The following is a 23,408-nucleotide window of genomic DNA, read 5'->3' as shown; positions in this document are numbered from 1 at the left end:
CATTCTTTCCACTCCGCAAAAGCTGCGTAGGCAGTCATACAGGGTTGTACATGTGCTTTGGTCACAATGGTTTGCTTCGTGGCCACAAAAAGTTATCCCCAGTGCCTTCAAGTGAATGGGGCCACACCACAAATGCCCTGCACTCGCATGCAATGCACACGGTTGCAGTGCAGTAGTGGAGCATTTACAGGGTTAATACTGGTGATCACCGCCTGTCAAATGCCTTTGAAAAGCAATCCAAATTGCTTTTAGGAGGTGAAGCAAGGGCTGCTGCTAGTGTAAGCTTAGATGTTTTGTACTGGGGACAAACTTTTACCAGACAGCGAAGAGGGAAAATGCGTAACAGAGAAACAAACAAAAATGCTACAGATACACTTAGAGAGTTGTTATCTGTGCCTTGCAGATAAAAAAAAAAAAAAAAAAACGATATATATATATATATATACCCAGTTTAGGTACAGAGAGAAAACTGTTTTAAAAAAATTCCCAAACATGTAAAATACATACACACAGACTCAGATATTATTATACAACTGGATCTGATTGTCAAGAGTGTGGAGTCTTTCATGTCCAGAGAAATGTGAGCGAGGAAACCTTTACCATTTCTTTTGAAACCCAGCTGATGGATTACATACTGTGAAACAACAACACTCTGTGACACTGAAGGCTTGCCTCTGTGCATTATGCTCAGAGCAAGTCTATCAAATGCACTGCTGGGAATCTCTTACAGACTCCACTATGCTTGTGGCTGCTGACTTCTTACTTTCACCTTAAATAGTTGCTGTAAATTAAAATTATCATCATTTTACTTTTACATTTTAGTTTTTTACCTCCCAGCTTCATTTCCTCTTATACCATTTAATCAGAAAGTTTTACAGGGAAGAAAGTTCCACAGCTTTTGGCTACAGAATATATAACAAGAAATTGCCCTTGTCTGTAAAGTGATATCTATGTGGATAATGCCACTTTGATGGCTTAAAGGGAGATCCTCAAACTACGGGCCTACAACTGTTACAGAACTACAAATCCCATGAGGCATTGTAAAACGCTGACATTCACAGACATGACTAGGCATGATGGGAATCGTAATTCCTGAACAACTAGAGGGCCATAGTTTGAAGACCCCTTGCTTAAAGGAAGGAGAATTTGAAGAGACTATTGTTTAAGGTTGTGTTAGGTAACCCTATCCACTTTCTACAGTAAATGAGTAATACACATTTATTTTCCTAGACTAAAATTTATGCTGATGGTAACCGTAGCCAGGAAATCTAAGTATGCCTAAAATATTTCAATAATTAACTTCCAATCGAATGGAAGGGAAATTTAAAAAAACAGAATTTTTGGAAAATCTTACCGTAAAATTCCTTTCTCTGAGTCCTCCGACAGTCGCCGCCCACTCATACAGTCTTCACCAATGGGGTATTGACTTCCTCTCCTTAGGAGTAGCTAGGCAAAAGACTTGTTAAAACAAAAGCATTTACATAGACACACCCATGGGGGCTGTCCAACTGGTCCAATACCCCTCCTGCAATAGCCATCTCAACTCAGTTTGGTATCAAAGCAGTTAAGTGTATAAGAACCCCAAAAGAGGGGCGGCGACTGTCGGAGGACTCAGAGAAAGGAATTTTACGGTAAGATTTTACAAAAATTCAGTTTTCTCTTACATCCCCCGACAGTCGCCGCCCACTCATACAGTCTTCACCAATGGGGATGTCCCAAAGCAGTGTAGACATGAGGGGAGGGAAACGCAACCATCAGAAAAGGCAACGCAGTACCCATATCAGAGAAAGGAACCTTACATGAACAGAAAGGTAACCCTCTGGGTAACAAAAAAGGCTCAACAGGAGCAACAACCCAGGAAAGCAAATAACCAAGAGGTAAACAACCCCAACAGCCAGGGACCCACAAAAAAACCCGGGTCCCCTACTGGACTGCCGCACAGAGAACTTTGCGGCCGAAGGAGGCATCAGCTGATGCCAGAACATAAATTTTGTAGAATTTGGAAAAGGTGTGCACTGATGACCAAGTTGCAGCCTTGCACACCTGGGCCACTGAGGCTTGATGCCAGAAAGTCCAGGACGCACTCACCGACCTGGTAGAGTGCGCCTTGACAGGGAAGGGTGGTACCCGTTCCCTCAACGAATAGGCCTGAACAATTGTCTGTCTGATCCATTTTGCAATGGTCGCCGCAGACGCAGCCAAACCCTTCCGAGGTCCCTCAGGAAGGACAAAGAGAGAATCCGATTTTCGAAAGGATTCAGTCGACGACAAGTAAACCCTGATCGCCCTGACAACATCCAAAGAATGCAACGCAATCTCTTTAGGATGCTTAGGATTCGCACAGAGCGAAGTTAAGACAATGTCCTCATTGAGGTGAAAATCCGAAACCACCTTTGGAAGAAAGGACGGGTTAGGTCGCAAGACCACCTTATCCCTATGAACCACCAGGTAAGGTGAGCGGCAAGACAGGGTCGACAAATCCGACACTCTGCGAGCAGAAGTGATCGCTACCAGAAAGGCAACCTTTTTAGATAGCAGAGGTAATGAAATTTCCCTGATGTTTTCAAATGGGGAACGTTGTAACATGGACAGAACCAAGTTCAAGTCCCATGGAGGCAGAGGCTCCCTTCTAGGAGGGGCCAAGTGACCAACACCTTGAATAAAGGTGTGAATCAAAGAATTAGACGCCACAGGGCGCTGAAAAAGAACAGCCAGTGCAGAAACCTGGCCCTTAAACGTTGCCAACGCAAGGCGCTGGTCCACACCAGATTGGGAGGAAAGCCAACACTCTCGCCACCAAATATGAACGAGGAGAGAAACCCCTGGACTCACACCAGGCAAAATAAGCTTTCCATGTACGGTTATAAATCTTACCAGACGAGGCTTTTCTAGCCTTGATTAAAGTAGGAATGAACTCTGAGGAGAGACCCCTGTCTCTCAGGACCTGGCTTTCAACAGCCATGCCGTTAAAGCCAGCGACTGTAAAGCAGGATGGAAGATCGGTCCTGAGACAGTAGATCTTCTCGCATTGGCAGCCGCCAAGGAGGCTCGACGGCCAGGTAACCGATGTCCGCATACCAGGACCGGCGTGGCCAGTCCGGCGCCACCAGAATCACCAATGTCGGTTCCGAGGCCAACCTGCGAAGGAACCTGGACAAGAACTGAATCGGAGGAAAGGCATAGATCAGAAGATACTGATGCCAAGGCACCACCAGCACATCCGAGGCGTCTGCCAGAGGTGTCTGCACGTTCTTGCCATGAACCTTTCCACCTTGTGGTTTAGCCGAGACGCGAACAGATCCACATCCGGGGATCCCCACTTCGCACACAGCATTTGAAATACCTCCGGGCGCAGGGACATTTCCCCCTGGTTCAGGGTCTGGCGGCTCAGATAATCGGCCTGCCAATTCTCCACACCCGGAATGTGAACTGCCGATATCGCCGGGACATGAGTCTTGGCCCAAGACAGAATACTGGTCACTTCCTGGGCCGCCCAGGCACTCCTGGTGCCCCCTTGGTGGTTGATGAACGCCACCGCAGTGGCATTGTCCATCTGCACCCGTACAGTACGGCCCTGAAGATGATCTGACCAGTGGAGCAGGCACAGCCTGATCGCTCTCAATTCCAATATGTTTATCGGAAGGGAGGATTCCTCCTCCAACCAAGTGCCCTGGGCAGACAAGTTGCCCAGGACGCCACCCCAGCCCGACAGGCTGGCATCCGTGGTAATCACCGTCCATATTAAGGCCGAAAGGATTTTCCTGCCGACACAGCCGGGGACTGAAGCCACCACAAGAGATCCATTCTGGTTTGGCGACTCAGAGACACCCTCACGTCCAAGGACTAAGGTAGTCTGTCCCACCTGGCCAGGATCTCCGCTTGGAGAGATCGCTTGTGAAACTGAGCAAATGGTATCGCCTCGAAGGCCGATACCATCAACCCCAGAGACCGCATACAGGTCCTGAGTGACGAGGATTCGTTGTCCCTGAGGGACCTGACCTCGGACTGCAGGGTCTGGAGCTTGGCCTCCGGTAAGAACACCTTCGCTTGAGCAGAGTCCAGAACCATTTCCAAATACGGGAGACAAACTGAAGAAGACAAGGTCGACTTCTGATCGTTGATCGTCCAACCGGACTCCTGGAGCGTCTGGACCGTAGTGGACAGATCGTGCAGCAGGCTCTGACTGGCACTCAATCTTAACAGGAGATCGTCCAGATAACCCAAGACCGCAATGCCCTGCGCCCCCAGCAGCCCCAGAACAGGAGCCAGCACTTTGGTAAAGACCCTTTGAGCCAAAGCGAGACCGAAAAGTAACGCCACAAACTGATAGTGTTTCTCCGCGACAGTGAATCGGAGGTACCTCTGATGACCCTCGAATATGGGGATGTGTAGATACGCATCCTTTAGGTCGATAGAGGCCAGGAATTCTCCTGGGCTCAGAGAGGCTACCACCGAGCGGAGCGATTCCATGTCGAATTTTCGAACGCGCATGAAGCGGTTTAGAGCTTTTAAGTCCAGAATCGGACGCACTTTGCCCTCCTTTCTGGGCATAGTTAACAGATTCGAGTATAACCCCCGAAACCTGTCCAGATGAGGCACCGGGACGATCACCCCCTGAGCGAGGAGATCCTGCACCGCTTGATGCAGGTCCTGTAACCGCCCTGGGGTCAAATGAAGATTTGAGGGAAAGAATCTGTCCGCCGGCCGTGAAAGAAATTCGATCTTGTACCCTGATCGAACAATTTCCTGAACCCACCTGTCCTGAACTCAGAGCAGCCAAGGTTGGAGGAAACCATGCAAACATCCCCCCACCCCTGAAATGGGTGAGGGCGCCCCTTCAGGCAGAGGCGGACTGGGCTGCCGCACCAGCTTGACCGGATTTTTGTTTGCCGGCCCAGGGCTTTCTCTGGCCACCCTGGCCCTTGAAGGGTTTCCCCTTGTACTGTGACTTGAAGGCACGAAAGGAACCCTGATTAGGTTTAAAGGCGGGACCCCGCTTGCCGCGGAAAAACTTGCCCTTAGGATTCTGGGGTAGTAGAGTGCTCTTGCCCACAGTGACTCCCTTAACCAATTCATCCAGGGATTCCCCAAAAAGGTGAGACCCCGCGTAGGGAATGTCAGCCACCGTCTACCTAGATTTCTGGTCAGCCGACCAGCTCTTCAACCAGATCAGCCGATGGCTAAGCACCGCAACACTGGACAGGCACGCAGCCAAAAGGGCCTCATTTAAGGCCGCATCGTACAAATACATGACCCCTTGATAAATCTGGTCCACCATCTCCACGGTAGTGGGAGGGGCAGAATCAGCCACGAGTGTGCGTCTGAGCACCTTGGTCCAGTCCGCCACAGCCTGAGCCGCCATGACAGAGGCGAAAATAGGCCTGAGCATGGAACCCGCCACCACATAATTGTGGCGGGCAAGCGATTCCAGCCTCCTATCCGTAGGATCCCTAAATACCGGAGAATCATCGGTAGGAACCAGAGTAGCCTTGTTGAACCTGGCTATGGTGTGATCCACTTGAGGAGCCACACACCAGCGTGCAACCGTAGTAGACGCAAAAGGATACAGAAGTTGAAACCTCCTAGGCACCGTGAAGGTGTGTTTCAAATTGCGCCATTGTTCATTCACAGTGTGATGAAACTCAGCGGGGCAGGTAAAAACCTGCGCCGTCTTACGGGTCCCTTGTGTCCCAAAAGTTGGGCTCATCCTTTCTTTGATGGCAGAAATCATAGCTGCGCGTTCCTCCGGCTTCCCAGGAGGGGATTCACCCACCCCTGTAACCTCCGCCTCCCCCTCAGACTCTTGCGGGTCCTGAGAAGAGCGAGACCCTGAAAGGGGCACGCTACCTACAGCAACCATGTCACATTCAGAATCAGAAGAAAAATAAATCCTAGGCCTTATTCTAGCAGCCCGTTCAGACATCAGCACATCCATTTTGGACACCAAAGATGCCACAACAGCAGCCAGATTAGTCAGAGTAGAGGATTCAGAAGAACTTGAATCCCCCACCAAAGCTGGAGGGAATTTGCTGTCCTGAGATTCCATTGCAAAAAAAAAGTTTTTTTCTTTTTTTTTGAGGTACTGGCCCTTTAAGAGCGCCGCGGCCCCCCGCAGCACACCGCTACAATGGCTGTGGAACACAGACCCCCCGCAGGGACAAACTGAGCCAGAAGAATGCACAATGGAGGAAAAGAAAAGGACAACAGGACAGAGCCCCAGCAGTGTGTTACCAGCTCCTTCGGTCGCTTCAGAGTAAAGGAAGGGAGTGATGTCACCGCAGAGACTGAACAGAGGCTGCAGGCTAAGGAAACATGGATGCCTATGCAAAGCAATGGGAGGCTTCGGCAAGATGGCCGCCGACATGTGCTCGGAATGATAGTTGCCACACACAAGATGGGCGCCAAAATGCACTGCACAAGCGCCCACAGTGAAGCCAGACATGCTGCCCACACCTAAAATGGCGGACCGGCGGTATTCAACCCCGCAGCGGTCGTCACGCTACTCTGTATCTCCAAGCACCTCAGTGACACAGGAGAGGGGCCCCAGAAACCCAACAGCGCACTGGCTGTGATAGAAAACCCCCCCAGGGACCGGGATCAGGGAGCCCAAAACGCACAGACATAGGGGACACCACAGACACAGAGGACTGCCGACCCCAGACAGAGGCCCCACACAGAGTGTACTTACCTGTACCCGATGGCGTGGGGTGCCTCACATCAAATGGAAAACCGCCCACCCTCAGATGGCAGGGGAGTGCCGCCAGCCAAAAACACAGGACACCAGGAGTGCACGGACGAACTGTGCATGTGTCTGGTGAGGTAGCCACCTCACAAGGCTGCATCCCCGAAGACAGGGATGGGTCGTTTGTGAGGACAGGGCGAACACATAGCCTGCGAAACGCTCGATGGCGGGCTGGGATTCCATGTGATCATCTGTCCTGGATAACCAGGACGACCAGTCCGATTCCCAGCTCCGCAAACTCCATCTTCATCCGAAGATCCGACTAACTAAAAGCTGACAAAATAAACAGCTAGCAATGCAAAGAAAAAAAATGACATTTTCAGAAAATAAAATCATAAAATAGAAGAAGAAGGCAGAGACTGTAGCCCCAGCACAGGGAAGCCTGACTACTCCTGAACTAGGCAGAAGACAAACTGAGTTGAGATGGCTATTGCAGGAGGGGTATTGGACCAGTGGGACAGCCCCCATGGGTGTGTCTATGTAAATGCTTTTGTTTTAACAAGTCTTTTGCCTAGCTACTCCTAAGGAGAGGAAGTCAATACCCCATTGGTGAAGACTGTATGAGTGGGCGGCGACTGTCGGAGGGCGTAAGAGAAAAGAAAAAACACAAGACAGTAGTCAACATAGCTTTACCCTAATTATTAAAGTCTGTGCTACTTTTGTAAACCAATCCTTCTGTGTCACCCAAATCATAAATGTTATCCCAATGTTATATAAAAGTTAAACAGTGGTTAACAGTATACATAGTCAAATAATTATTTTCTTTTGTTTTGTAAGTAGTAAACAAGAGTTAAAACCCCCATAAGTTTATTGTTTGCAGTCTGTGTCCCATTAGTGAGGTTTCCCTTAACTTTCTGTTCCAAAGATGCAACAGGAACTGAGGAGAAATCTTAACAATGAAAGGGGAATCACCTTCTTTGACAGTTGCCAACATTACAGGTGTTCCCATTGAAAAAATTCTCCTCACTCTTGTTATGGCAAGACCTGTAACACCTCAGATTTCTGATCACACTCAGCCATTCATAGGCAGCTTTGTATTTTGAGAATGAATGATGGCAATGATTGGCTGAGGCGGACTGGTGACATCATGATCTCTGACTCAGCCAATCAGAGGAAGCTTTGTATTCATTCACAGAATACAAAGCTGCTTCTGAATGGCTGTGCACTGCTCAGACCAACTCTGTTTTGTTCCAGGTGTGAGACGGGAAGTCTCTGTCACAGCCAGAAACCAAGCACTGTGTACTGTACATAGCTAAAGCTGCATACAGTTCATACAGTGCTAAGAGGCAATGAAGGACTTCTTGAAGGAAATTGTTTATTTGAACTAGCTTGGAGATCAGCTTTAAAGTCCAATATACTTTATACCAACACACAAATGTAATATATTGCAGCTTACCAATCCTAAAAGCAACACTAAAAACCATCCCTATTGATTGAGGGGGGTGGGGGGCATGTCCAAGATGGCCACCGGAGCAGTAGCACTGTAAGGGAGCTCCGTCCAACCGACTGGCTATTTCATCCGTTGCCCTGCAGAACTCTCCCTATCTTCTCCCGCTAAAGCTGGCTACACCCTCCGGGACCCGAATGACCAGGAGCCGGCATTCCTCTGTCACCTGTAAGCCTGCCAATTCTTCCTCTGCTGATCATGGGGCTGGGCCTTCTTCCTCTGCAGCCTCCAACATGGTGACTCAGACTGAAGACATTGAACCCGTGCAGCTGGAGCAGGCGAACTTTGCGGCCCTAATGCAAGCTATCCCCACCTGCCGAACCACCTTCACGGGTAAAATTGACACCCTGCAGATTGAGGTTGGCCTCATTGGGAAAGATATGGACCGGTTCCGCACCCGCCTCTCTGAAGCTGAGCGCCGCGTGGGGGAGTCGGAAGATGTCCTGAGAGACCACACCGCCACACTTCATACTCTCAAGGTGAAGGTAAAAGCTTTGGCGTCACGGGCGGAGGACCCAGAAAATAGAAATAGGAGATACAATCTCTGTGTTGTCGGTCTGCCAGAGGAAGCGGAGGGTGCTGACCCCACATCCTTCACAGAACGCCTGCTGCGTTCCCTCCTCCCGCAGGCTCCATTTTCTCCCTTCTTTGTGGTCGAGAGGGCGCACAGCATGCCAGCTAATCGCAGTCCCCCGGGTGGCCCACCCAACACCTTCATTTTCCGCCTACTCAATTTCCGTGACCGGGACTTTGTGTTGAGGGAAGCTAGGAAACTGGATACCCTGCACTTTGAAGCTGCTAAACTAATGATCTTCCCTGACGACTCGGTGGAAATTCAAAGGCTCTGACGCTCTTTTGACCATGTCAAACTCAACCTTAGGAACCGGAAAATTAAGTACAGCATGCTCTTTCCAGCCCACTTGCATGTACAAGATGGTGAGTCCGTTCCTTTTTTCACCTCCCCTGACGATGCCTCGTAGTGCCTGGACACCTTGCTTAGATTCTGAGGGCCTCTTTTGCAGAACTGCTGTTATTTTTTCCTGGGCCTCTACCTGTGATGGTTGCTTACTTGATGACCTTTTGGCTCTACTGATGGCTCCCTATCGCAGCTGTATTACTTACTTTGACTCTTGTTTGGTTATCTACCATGCTGTTCTTCTCACAAGTTGGGTGTTACCCGGTTGCAACGTGCGTCAAGAACTGTACCCCCGGTTGGTGCCGGGTGCCATTTACCCCTGCAGGGGACCGTGAATCCTGTTTCCTATGCCAGTAGACAGTTTTTTTTTGTTTTTTTCTCTTTTTGGGAACAGACTGCATTCCTATTCAGTGGTTGGACTCTTTAGTGGCACACTGCTCACGTTTCCGCATGGCTGTTGCCATCTCAGTTTATGGGTTTGAGGCACACCCGTTTTCGGGGGGTGGTGCGGGGTGGGTGTTAGTTCTCTTCCTTTTTGTCTATTTTCTGTTCTTTTTTTTCTTCCTTTATCTCAAGGCACTGGTACTTTTTTTTTCCAATGATGGGCTGGAGGTGTTGTTTTACATACAATGTGACTGCAATTAATGTGATGCTTCTGCTGCTTTTTTTGATTTACCCCATTCTGCTGGGCTGAGTGGTGATCCGGAGGCTACTGATGTTTCTTGATTGGCGATCATGACCCCCCTACCTATTATTTCATGGAATGTGAGAGGCCTCAATTTCAAACTTAAACGTTACCTCGTGTTTGCCTATCTAAAGAAATATCACCCCCAAATTTCCATCCTTCCAGAAACACACCTTATGGGAGGAAGGATACTGGCGCTTAAAAAACCCTGGGTGGGCTCCCATTACCATTCCACCTATTCTTCCTATTCCAGGGGTGTCAGTGTCCTCGTGCACAAATCTCTCCAGTTTACTCTCCTGGATCTCCACTTGGACCTAGATGGGAGATACAGTATGTCCTCCTTCATGCCATGTGTAATTGACTTGAATTAGCAATTGCTGGTATCTATAACCCTCCCCCTGCTACTATGCTATTGTTTTTTAAGCTTGCACCCTGTTGGCCTGGTATCCTACGGCACTTGCCCTAATGGCAGGAGACTTTAATATGCCCCCAGATCCAAGTTTGGATAGACTCCCCCCATCTTGCTGGGCTGAAATGTTGGGTCTGACTGATGTGTGGCGTTGGAAGCACCTATAGGAATGCCAGTTCACCTGTCACTCTACTACGTATGCCACCTACTCCCGCATAGACCCTCTTTATGTGAGTGGTCCTCTACTCTCTCGCACTCAGGAGGTTTCTATCCTACCGCATGGCATCCCCGATCATGCCACGGTGCTCCTCACGCTTAGGACTGACTCAGCCTCCGGCCCATGCCTGTGGCGGCTGTCCCAGTTCTGTGTTGTGGACGAGCAGGTGACTTGGGAGGTGGGGACGGAGATCACTGACTTCTGGTTACACAATACAGCTGCCCGTTTTGTGATTTGGGATGCCTTCATGGCCTGTATTAGGGGGCAATACCAGAGAATCATAGGCAAGGTTAGGAAGGACTCTTCCCTTGAGTTAGAGGAGGCTGAGGATAGGGCTCAGGCTTTGGGATCAACATATGTAGCCACGGGCGACAAGGAAATTTATGGTGCTCTTCAGGTCCTGTATATGGAGATAGGCCTGCTTTGTGCGGCTACCTGTAGGAAGCTCCTTCTATTACAGTCTTCTATCCCAGTCTCATAGAATATTTGAGCAGGGCGAGAGGTCCGGAAGGCTCTTGGCCTGGCTGGCTAGGGAAGGCTCTGCACTTCCCATATAGCTAATATTAGGGACGAGGGGGGCTCTCTGTGCCCTGACCCACTCCAGATTATCTCCCAGTTTGCCCTGTTCTATGACAAACTATACTCTACAGTGGACTATGACCCTGACAGTCTGGCGTCGTTTTTGGATGAAGTGGACTTTCCGGTTTTGACAGACTCTTGCCGTAGAAGTCTAGACGCCCCCTTCACACTCAAAGAGGTGCTGTGAGCGTTGACGTCGCTTCAAACGGGCAAAACACCTGGCCCTGATGGCTTGACTGCAGAATTTTTTAAGACCTAAGCTGCCGAGATAGCCCCCCACTTCCTTGAGTTGTTCCTAGTTACGTCTGAGTCTGACCCCCTCCAGGTTTCAATGTCGGAAGCGATTATAGTGGTTGTGCCCAAGCATGGGAAGGAACCGGAACTCTGCGGCTCAGATAGGCCTATATCCCTGCTCAACGACGGCGCTAAGATTTTTGCTAAAATTCTTGCCAACCGTCTCAACTCCGTAATTTTGTCTTTAGTTCATGGTGACCAGACGGGCTTCATGCCAGGCAAGGGCACTGACAATAACCTTCGGCGGCTATACACCAATTTGGCCTGGGCCTGCAGCATCTGCATCTCCCGGGGTGGTGGCCTCTTTAGATGCGAAGAAGGCCTTCGACCTTGTGGAGTGGGACTATTTGTGGCTGGTGATCAGGAGATTTGGCTTTGGTCCTAGATTTATTTCTTGGGTCCAATTACTTTACCAGTCTCCCACTGCCAGAGTTCAAATGAATGGCCTTCTATCCTCATCCTTCAGACTCATGTGGGGCACCAGACAGGGATGTTCCCTTTCACCTGGTTTATTTGCCCTCGCCGTGGAGCCTCTTGTGATCCTTATCCACTCTCTGCCTGCCTGAGGTTTCAGGATTGCTGATTGGGTCCCATACTGGAAAAGATCTCTCTATGCGGATGATACCTTGCTGTATCTCCCTAATGCCTCTGACTCTTTACAGGCGGCCCTTAGCCTTATTGACCGCTTCGACAGATTTTCGGGTGTCAGAAAAAATTGGAGTAAGTCACTGCTTTTCTCCTTGTGGGGGGCCCCTCCGAGTCCTATCTCCCAGACCCCGCTGGTGTAGGTTTCCCAATTTAAATATCTTGGGATAGAAATTCAAGCTGACCCCTCTTAATACCTGACTGTAATGTCTACCTGGTCCTGCATCAATTGACGCTTCGATGTCAGATGTGGAAGTCTCTGCCCCTCTCTTTGGTGGGTAGGATTAATCTTCTTAAAATGACCTTCCTACCAAAAATTTTGTATGTATTTCGCAACACCCCAGCTCCTATTCCTGCGTCTTTTTTTAAGAAGTTAGACCAGGTTGTCAATACCTTTCTTTGGGCAGGCACTACTCCTAGAGTTGCCAGGTCCACCCTGCAATTGCCCCTGTCTCAGGGTGGGTTGGCTCTACCCTGCTTTCGGCAGTACTAATGGGCGGCGGTTCTAGTGACAGTGCGCTGGTGGTTCGAACAAACCCATACTAACCCGTCGGCTACTCTTTACATAGTTACATAGTTGTTGAGGTTGAATAAAGAATAAAGTCCATCCAGTTCAACCTGTGTAGGTGTGTATGGCCGTAATCATCTCTCATACCCTTAAATGTTCTGATCCTTGAGATGTACGTCCAAGAGTCTTTTGAAAGTAGCCATACTTCCCGCAGAAACTACCTTTTGTGGTAGAGAATTCCACAATCTTGTAGCCCTAACAGTAAAGAACCCCCTGCATTGCCTGAGGTTAAAAACGATTCTCCTCTAATCGCATTGTATGCCCTCGAGTCCTCATGCAATAATCTTGACTGAAAGGCTTTTTTTCTATGCTGAGATCACCATTGAGGTATTTATAAATTGCTATCATGTCCCCTCTCAGGCCTCTCTTCTCCAGGGAGAATAAATCAAGCGATTGCAGACGCTCTTCGTAATTAAGTTCCTCCAATCCCCTAATTAGTTTATTTGCCCTTCTCTGGACTCTCTTCAGCTCAAACACATCCCTCCTGAGGACTGGCGACCAGAACTGGACAGAATACTCCAGATGCGGTCGGACCAGAGTTTTAGAAAGTGGTAGGATTATAGTTTTATCTCTGGAATACAGCCCTTTCTTTATGCATGCTAATATTCTGCCGGCTTTGGCAGCTGCCGCTTGACATTGCATGCTTTTGCTTAGTCTATCCTCTACCAAGACTCCCAGATCTTTCTCCATTTTTGATTCCCCCAAAGGTTGCCCCCCTAAAGTGTATTGTGCTTTTATGTTTTTAGTCCCCAAGTGCAAAACCTTACACTTCTCCACATTAAACCTCATTTGCCATGTCATTGCCCACTCTGTTATTTTGTTCAGGTCATTCTGTAGGATGTCTGCTTCATGCTGTGCAGTTATTGCCCTGCCCAATTTTGTGTCATCTGCAAAAACTGATATAGAACTACTGATCCCGTCCTCAATGCTGTTTATGAATAAATTGAACAAGGTTGGTCCCAGGACTGAGCCTTGGGGGACCCCACTTACCATCCCAGACCAGTCTGAGTATGCGCTATTTATTACCACCCTTTGGACACGCCCTTTTAGCCAATTCCATATCCAAGAGCAAACCTTGCGGTCGATGCCTGCAGACCTCATTTTATAAATTAAGCGCTTGTGGGGAACTGTATAAAACGCCTTAGCGAAATCCAGGTACACCACATCCACTGGTCTCCCCCTATCTAGTTTACAGCTCACCTCCTAGTAGAATGTTAAGAGATTGGTTTGACAAGAACGCCCATTTGTAAACCTGTGCTGATTACTGCTGATGATGTTGTTGTCTTTAGCAAACTCTAAAATATAGTCCCTTATCATCCCCTCCAGAAGTTTACATACTATCGATGTCAGACTGACAGGCCTATAATTTCCCAGGACATGCCTCTGCCCTTTTTTGAATATCGGTATCACGTTAGCTTTCCTCCAATCCCCTGGTACATTTCCTGTCATAATACTGTCAGCAAAGATCAGGAACAGTGGTCTAGATATAGTTTTACTAAGTTCTTTGAGTACTCTCGGATATACGCCACCTGGGCCTGGTGATTTATTTGTGTTAATTTTATCCAGCCTTTCCCTGATTTCACCCTCTGTTAGCCATAGCGGCAAGTCCTGAGTATTACTACTAACCATACAGTCATAGTCAGTGTACCCCTCCTTTTCCTGTGTAAAGACGGAGGAGAAAAAAGCGTTCAGCACGGTTGCTTTTTTAATGTCCTCTGTAACCATCCTCCCATCATCGTTAATTATGTGTGCAATATGCTCTGCCCTATTTTTTGCTTTTGATATATTTAAAGAATTTCTTTGGGTTCTTTTTACTATCCTCCGCTATTTGTCTCTCAAAGTTGATTTTAGCCATTTTGATTTCGTATTTACTTTTCTTATTTGCCTCCTTGTATTGCTCGAAAGTCAATACTATGCCCTCTGATTTATATTTCTTGAAGGCCATTTTTTTACCCCTAATACGTTTTTAACATTACGGTTTAGCCAGCCAGGTTTGGCTTTGGCTCTTCTAAATTTATTTCCCATAGGAATGCACTGCAAGATGCATTTGTTTAATATGTTCCTAAAGCATTCCCATTTTTCCTCTGTGGTAGGGTTTGGTCCCAGTTTACCCTTTTCATCATTGAGCACAATTTGGGAAAGTTTGCCTTTCTGAATTTTAGGGTTCTTATGTTCCCCTCTTGCCTTGTTATATTGTTATTTACGCTAAATGTGATCATTCTGTGATCGCTAGAGCCCAGGTTGTATTGGACTCCTACCTCCGAGATTAGGTCTGGGTCATTAGTGATCAATAGATCCAGCACTGCATTTTCTCTAGTAGGAGAATCCACCAACTGAGACATGTAGTTGTCCTGTAAGGTTTCCATGAAGAGACGGGCCGTCTGTGAGTGTGTAGTCCCCTCTTCCCAGTCAATGTCGGGATAATTGAAGTCCCCTAATATGATGACTGATCCCAGTTTTGCCACTTTACCCAACAGTGATATAAATTCCAGCTCTACTTCCTCCCTTTGGTTGGGTGGCCTATAGCAAACCCCCACAATTACTTTTCCCTTTACTTCTTCCCTATGGAGTTCTACCCACACGGATTCTAACTCCATATTCATCCCTTCCATATTATCACTCCTCTCTATCACCCTTACATTATTCTTGACATAGAGACATACCCCTCCCCATCAAGAAAAGATAAAAATCGAGATTTAGAGGAGGCCAAAAGCAAAACAAGGTGATTTTCTGAGTTGTCACTTGGTGTGGTGGCTGCATACTTCCTGTCTGAGTGTCGGTTCACACTAGTGCGATGCCAGACATTGCACGTGATTTGCACCGCATTGCTGTGCAGATCACATGCGATGTCTGTGCGATGTGATTTCAGCCATACAAAATGTGCTCTGCGAACCAATTTGTGGGTGTCATTAACAATACATTAACACCCCCAGTGATTTGCAGATCTCAGTGTGAACCACAGTGCGATTCTGGTGCGATGCAGGAACGGGCACTGATTTGCAGGGTTTACTGCCTCGCACCAGTGTGTACCAGGACTTAGGGTGGCTCTACTGTAGACAGATGCAACAATGCCAACCTTGGAAAAAAGCAATGTCAATATGGGGAGAGGGTAGTGTGAGATAGTCTAGCAGATATGGATGAACTAGACAAACAAAACCTGAACTCCAGCTAACACTTTTTAAGCAGTTACAGTAACAGTTTCTTTCCTTTTGGATAAAGATTTTACATAAATGAATAAAACATGGTCATTAAAAGCACTCCATCAGTGGTAAATGGTTGTCTCAACCTTCCAAGCTCAATTGCCACTTTTGCTTGGTTTGTTAAAGGAAGATATAAAATAATAGACCTAATGGCATGATAAACAGGTGAAAGTAAAGCAGCCAACAGAAATGATAAGCTACAATGTATTACATTTTTTAAAATTAATACCACTTTAAGAAAAGAGATACAGATTGCTGGGGCAATACAAGTGATATTGCATTGAAGATTACTGCACAACCATCAGCAACTTGCTTCCATCATCACAGTTTTTAGTGAGAGAGAATCCATAATTAAATGTTTATTAACAACTAAACATTTAAGCATTACTAGAAAGCAAAGCCCCATATGTGGCACCATTCTGTATATAATCATTATAAACTGAAGAAAAACAAGATATTTTTATCTAAAGTCAACAGCTTCAACATATTTAGGAGATCTACTGTTTACTGTGATTAATAAGCGCTGAAAGAAGCTACTGCAAGAAATGTGGAAGACAAGTTTGTCAGATACAGCTTCCATCACTGAGCTAAAAAGGCATAAAGCATAGCATTGGAGAATTTGCTAATGCCTATGCTGTTAGTCACAAGCTGTCAGGTGCAGCACTGTCTACCAGTTTAATCACAGTGTTTTCATTATATCATTACACTGATCTTTACCCAATTGGTAGCATGAGTCTCTATTTATGGAGCAGCTGTGACACTGCTTTCATCATACCTTATGACAGCTGCAGCGGCAAGTCATTTTTGGGACCTAGCATGCGCTGAACAACTTTTGGCCTGTTAAACGGACCATAAATCATTACAAGTCCTGGCAACCCAAATCATGTGCACAGCACCAAAACTCAGAGCATATGCAAGAAGCAGGGCTGGTGCTAGACTATTTTGCACCCTAGGCAAGACCAGCTACCTGAACAAACCCACCCCAGCAAAAAAAAAAAAAACAGTCCAATCCAGCAAAGAGAAGAGACATCCACATAGAGCAAAGCGATATCCCAATCCAGCAAAGAGACATCCCCATATACCAAAGAAACAGCCAAATCTAGCAAAGAGACACCCCAATCCAGCAAAGAGATAGCCTGATCCAGCAAAGAGACAGCCCAATCCAGCAATGGGACAGCCAAATTTAGCAAATAGACATCCCTATCCAGCAAAGAGACATCCCAATCCAGCAAAGGGACATCCCAATCAAGCAAAGAGACATCCCCATATAGCAAAGAGAAATCACAATCCAGCAACATACAAAACGAGAGTGCAGCGGTTAGGGTGAACCCTGTGTTCACATCCGAGTCCCCCGCATTACTTCTATATTAGGGCTCCAAGAGTCCCACCTTACATCAAGGTCCCCAGAGTTCCCTCTTACAGAGTCCGCAGGGTTCTCCCTTACATAAGAGTCTGCAGGGTTCCCCTTTACATTGATGAGTATATTGATGCACTAAACCTGGAATAACAAAGCAGCACCTGAATTCCTGAACCTTAGGAATAAAAATGAATTATATACGTGAAGGTGCGCTAGTAATAAAAATACTAAGGATAAGAATATCCTATATAGTGATAAATAAATGAAGGTACTGTTAAAAATACCGATGTGAAAAAGAAGAATAAAACAAACATGGGGGATTATAACAAATACCACATTGCTGATCTTTTAAACACAAAAAAAATAGAATCAATAAAAGTGAAAAATATTAGTTGAAGTGAAAAGTCCAAAGGAAGATCCATTAGGAGTGCAAAAAATTCCTAAAACAAGTCCATTAAAGTTCAGAATGCAAACAAGATGAAGCTGATTCGCACAATTAACCCCTCGGGTGCTGCATGCAATCCTCCTGTGTACACACAATCGAATGGCTGCCTACCAGATTCCAAGTCACAATGGGCACATATAAAGTAGTTGGACCTCGATGGCCAGACTGAATGTTGTTAATCACTGCAGCAAGTGTAGAGTTACCCAACACTGCGGGCGCTCCTGCTATAACAAACTGAGGGGCATTTACATTGCAAGGGGAACTGCGATAAAGGGGAACTCTGCAAACCCTGATGTAAAAGGGAAACTCTGCAGACTTTTATATAAGGCAGAATGCTGCGGACCATGATGTAAATGGGAACTCTGATGTAAGAGGGTCTCTGTTCACCAGAGCCCCCCCTTACACAAGAGTCCCCAGAGATCCCCTTACATCAGAGTTCTCCTTTACATCAGAACCCTACAGTGCAAAGGGGAACTCTGTGGACCCGGATGTAAAGGGGAAGTCTGCGGACCCGGATGTAAAGGGGAACTCTCCAAACCCGGATGTAAAGAGAAACTCTGTGGACCATAATGTAAGGGGAAATGCTGTGGACCTTGGTCAAAAGGGGAACCCTGATGTAAGGTGGTCTCTGGGCACCAGAACCCCCCCCCCCCCAACATCAATATCAAAAATATACTCACACAAAGGTGGATACATGTAGGCATAATAAGTTAAAAGCCGCGGTATTGGTGGCGTGCTGCTCGTTTTCCGGATCACCTGACGCGTGTCGTCAAGGAAGTGACATCATCAGAGGTACCACCTCTGTGTGAGTATATTTTTGCATACCCATTAAACTAGTGTTCGTACAGTCTGCACTATGTCCTGCCTTTCTTTATTGAGGTGAATTGGAATTGCTGAGATCTCATGCTCTATCTGGTGGTATGATTTGAGCCTACTTCATCGCCCTGTAACCACGATTTGTTGAGGCATTGGAATTGATGAGACTACACTGTTGGCACTGTCTTTGATTGCTGGCCCAATTTGAGTTTATTTCATCGCTTATATCCATTAACATCTGGTAAGCAGTTGGCATTACTCCACGCTTGGGTGTTGGCTTCTTTTCATCTACACGGTTTGAAACTGGGAATTGGTCTCCACTATTTCTTCATCTTTTGGACTATTGGGACTTTCTGTGGACACTCCACATTGATAGTTTATTATTATCAGACCTAGTGTTTGGCGCTACTACACCTTTTTATATGCTTATTTGATCTCTAATCCATCATTTAGTTGGCTGCTTTCACACATTTGTTTTTTTTGATCTTCATTGATCCTCATCGTTATTTTGCTGTCCGAGCGCAGATTCTCTTCCATTTCTACTTAACTTTATATATGTATACTGTATATTTCAAAGTATCCTTTATGTTGTTGCAAGAAACAGAAACACAGTGTAAGGCATAAAGACAACATAGAGGCATTTTCTGCCTGCACTTCCTGTCTATTTCTATTCTTCTGGTCAGCAATGGATAGACGTCTCCATGTCCCCATAGCAACACTGAGTTCACAATGACCCGAGGCAATAAGCATTTATATAGACGGATGCAGAGCTATAACTTTAGCCAGTTGCTTCACAAAACAAATGGGGTGAACGTCCAATAACAAACACCTGGGAAGAACACAGTAATAATAATGTCTAATATCACAGTGCATGTGGCAGCATATGCACCAAAACTCTGTTTAGTAATACCATTAGGACTAAGAGTCCTATTTAAAATAAAACACAGATAAAGATATCCATTTTTCACAGGTCGTCGCAAGATTACTTCACACTGCATCTGCATTTTACACATCATTCGTAAAATGCAAGCTGTGGTAAAGAACCTGCAAACCACAGCACTCTGTGATGGGGGAATAGTCCAGTCATGTGACTATGCTTGCTTCCTTCATACACTTTTTCCTCCTATTTAGTAAAATTAACCATTTGTCGACCACCCCACGCAGATTTACTGCGGCAGAGCAGCTCGGCTGCGCATAATCATGTAGATCTAAAGCGGGAGCCAGACCGCGGGAGGAGCAGGCTCGATCGCCGCCGGCCTCACGCGACCTTCGGGGAAATTGACAGGAGAGCCGCCTGCCTATGTAAACAAAGCAGGCGGCTCTCCTGTCACACAGGCACAGCGAGATTGTGTGTTTCAGCTAAGCTGAAACACCGATCTCTGTGTGCCTGTCACAGAGCCCCCACCCCCAGTTAGCAAGCACGTTTATGCTTACATTTAAAGCCTTGATCACCCCCAGTATTAACCCCTTCTCTGTCAGTGGAATTTATACAGTAACAGTGCATAATATTTAGCACTGGTTACTGTGTTAATGTCACTGGTCCCCAAAAAGTGTCAGTGTCAGATTTGTCCACTGCAATGTCGAAGTCATTGCTGATTGCCGCCATTACTAATAAAAACAAAAAATTAAATAAAAAGTTCAAAAATCTATCCCGTAGTTTGTAAATGCTATAACTTTTGCGCAAACCAATTAAAATACGCTTTTTGGGATTTCTTTTACCAAAAATAGGTAGCAGAATACAAATTGGTCTAAACTGATAAAAAAAATGTGATTTTTTAATTTTTTTTTTATTGGGTATTTTTTATAGCAGAAAATAAAAAATATTGAATTTTTTTTCAAAATTGTTGCTCTTTTTTTGTTTATAGCGCAAAATCTAAAAACCGCAGAGGTGATCAAATACCACCAAAAGAAAGGTCTATTTGTGGGAAAAATTGTATCAATTGTATTTGGGTACATCATTGCATGACCGAGCAATTGTTATTTAAAGTAACGCAGTGCCAAATTGCAAAAAATGGTCTGGTCATTAAGGGGTAAAAGCTTCCGGAGCTGAAGTGGTTAATAGGGCTTTGCTTGATTCAGGGCCCTGACAGTGCAGTTATTATTCAGTGTTGTTTGACATTGATTGGCACACACAGATCCACTGATCACATTAACCACTTGCCGGCAGTCAGCCCCTCACAGGCAAAGTGACGTAGGGCTACGTCACTAGCTTGTGAGGGTCTAGGGAGCGAGCGCGCGCCGCCGGAGGCGCGCTCCCGCTCCCGCGTGGTCACGGACCCCCCCGCGCGTGTGACCAGCGGACCCGATGTCCGCCGGTCACTCGGCGATCGGCGGGGGAGAGGGAGAATGTCAGGCAGCTTGTGTAAACAAGCCACCTGTCATTCTCCTCGCTGTAAAGACACTGATCACACGGATCTAGTATGTAGATCCGTTGTTCAGTGTCCTTACAGCTCAAGCCACAGCCCCTCCCTCCCAAATAAAGTTAACCCCTTCACTACCAGTGTATTTTTACAGTAACAGTGCATATATATAGCACTGATTACTGTAGAAATGTCACTGGTAACCCCAAAAGTGTCACAAATGTCAGTCAAGGGTCCGATCTGTCCGCCCCAATGTTGCAGTACCGCAAAAGAAATCGCAGATCGCCGCCATTACGCGTTAAAAAAAAAACAACAAAAATTACAAAAATCTTTCCCTTTGTTAGTAAACGCGATAACTTTTGTGCAAACCAATCAAAATACGCTTTTTACATAGGTAGCATAAAACAAATTGGCCGAAAATGTTAAAAAATTTTGATTTTTACATTTTTTTTGGGGAAATTTCATATAAAAAAATGTGAAAAATATTGCTATTTTTGCAAAATTGACGCTCTTTTTTTGTTTATAGCGTGTGATCAAAAAATCGCACGGGTAATCAAATACCACCAAAAGAAAGCTCTGTTTGTGGGAAAAAAAGGACGCCAAATTTGATTAGGTACAGCGTCGCACGACCGCGCAATTGTCCGTTAAAGTCACGCAGTGCCGAATCGCAAAATACCCCCTGGTCGGAATGGGGGTAAAATCTTCCGGGGCTTAAGTGGTTAAGCAGGTTGACCTAAGGAAATGCATTAACGGCTCACTGTGCTGCTACTGTGGCACTGCAGCTCTGCTATGTCCAGTGACGTAGACCTACGTCGCTGGACTCCTAGTGGTCTCAGCGGCGTACGCGCACCGTCGGAAGGTTTGCTACCGCTGTGTTTAGACAAAGCGGGAATCGGGCCAGAGGCAGTGATCGCCGCCTCTCTTCCCCGATTGTCAGGGAAAGTGTGAGAAGTCCCCCCCCGCTTGTGTAAACAAAGCAGGCGGATCATCTCTGTGACAGACAGGGAGAGATCACAGGATTCAGCTTAGCTGAACCTGCGATCTCTGTCTGTGTCACAGAACCCCCCTCCCCCCACACACGTCAGTAAGCATGAGGCATACATTTAACCCCTTGATCAGCAACAGTGTTAACCCCTTCCCTGCCAGTGTCATTATTACAGTAACAGTGCATATTTATAGCACTGATTACTGTAGTAATGTCACTGGTCCCCCCAAAAGTGTCAAAAATGTCAGTTAGGGGTCCGATCTGTCCACTGCAATGTCACAGTCCCGCAAAAAATTGCAGATCGCCACCATTACTAGTAAAAAAAAAAAAAAATAATAAAAATGACTTAAATCTTTCCTGTAGTTAGTAAACGTGATAACTTTTGCGCAAACCAATCAAAATACGCTTATTGCGATTTTTTTTACCAAAAATATGTAGCAGAAAACAAATTGGCCTAAAATGTTAAAACATTTTGATTTTTACATTTTTTTGGGGAATGTTATTTATCAGAATGTGGAAAAATATTGTTTTTTATTCAAAATTGTCACTCTTTTTTTCAAAAATTAAAAATCGCACAGGTGATCAAATACCTCCAAAAGAAAGCTCTATTTGTGGGGAAAAAAAGGACGTACATTTTGTTTAGGTACAGATTTGCACGATCTCGCAATTGTCCGTTTAAATAACGCAGTGCCGAATCGCAAAATATGGCTTGGTCAGGAAGGGGGTAAAATCTTCTGGTCCTAAAGTGGATAAAAATACGCTCATTGAGAATTTTTTTGTCAAAGACATTAAGCTAAATACATTTTGGCCTAAATATATGACAAAAATAGAATATATTGGATATTTTTTAACAGTCAAGTAGAAAATGTCAATTTTTCACAAAATGTTTGCTCTTTTTTTATTAATATCACAAAAAATAAAAAGCGCAGAGGTGATCAAATACCACCAAAAGCTCTGTTTGTGGGAAAAAAAGGACGTAAATTTAGTTTGGGTACAGCATTGCATGACCGCACAATTGTCAGTTTAAGTTGCGCAGTGCCAAGTTGAAAGAAGTGGCCTGGTCATTGAGCAGCAAAATCTTCTGAGGCTAAAGTTGTTAAATTAACTACAAAGAGAGGTGGCCATACTACCAATAGGAAGAGTTTCAAGCAGAGGAACTGACAGACAGGTTGGGCACTAGTATCAATAAATCTAATCTAACCTTTGGTAACATAACAGTCATTGTTCAATATAGATGACATCAGATCTGTTACAGGTTGCCAAAGCGACATTTTCATGTCGTCAAGCAGGATGCTGCATTGGGCTTCACAAAACTAGCTTTGGGAAAACAGAGATAAGATGAAAAATATGAGATAATTAAACCTTTTCAAGAAGTGCTGTAACCCAGAGCAACCAGATTTCTGCTTAATGTTGTCAAATCACAAATAAGATAAGCTTGGATTGCATGCTATGGGTTAAAGTGTAACTCCAGTATTTTATTTTTTCTATTATTTTCAGATGGAATGGGGAAGGCTTAGAAAATTTGTAAGCAGATACACAAATCTGTCCTAGACACACAACAGGACAGCTGTCATCTGAACACTGTCCCCATTAGAATATTTCCCCTTCCACGCACACAGACCTTGTTCCCTAGCATCATTGATCACATGGGCAAATAATGACAGCTGTTCCAATTCTTCTTTGCTCCATCCAAACTACAGTGGATATAAAAAGGATACACACTCCAGTTAAAATGTCAAGTTT

The 23,408-nt window shown here is 45.8% G+C and overlaps 1 protein-coding gene across 1 annotated transcript in view; it reads right to left on the bottom strand.

Moving 5' to 3' along the window:
- SMARCA1 (SNF2 related chromatin remodeling ATPase 1) overlaps positions 1 to 23,408 on the bottom strand; it is a 373,846-nt gene that overhangs the window by 15,458 nt on the left and 334,980 nt on the right. The window lies entirely within an intron of this gene.

The sequence above is a fragment of the Pelophylax lessonae genome (assembly GCF_965119305.1).
Source record: "Pelophylax lessonae genome assembly, chromosome: 7".
Lineage (NCBI taxonomy): Eukaryota > Metazoa > Chordata > Amphibia > Anura > Ranidae > Pelophylax > Pelophylax lessonae.
Note: the sequence above shows the minus strand (reverse complement) of the source record. Positions and strands in the feature narration are given on the sequence as shown.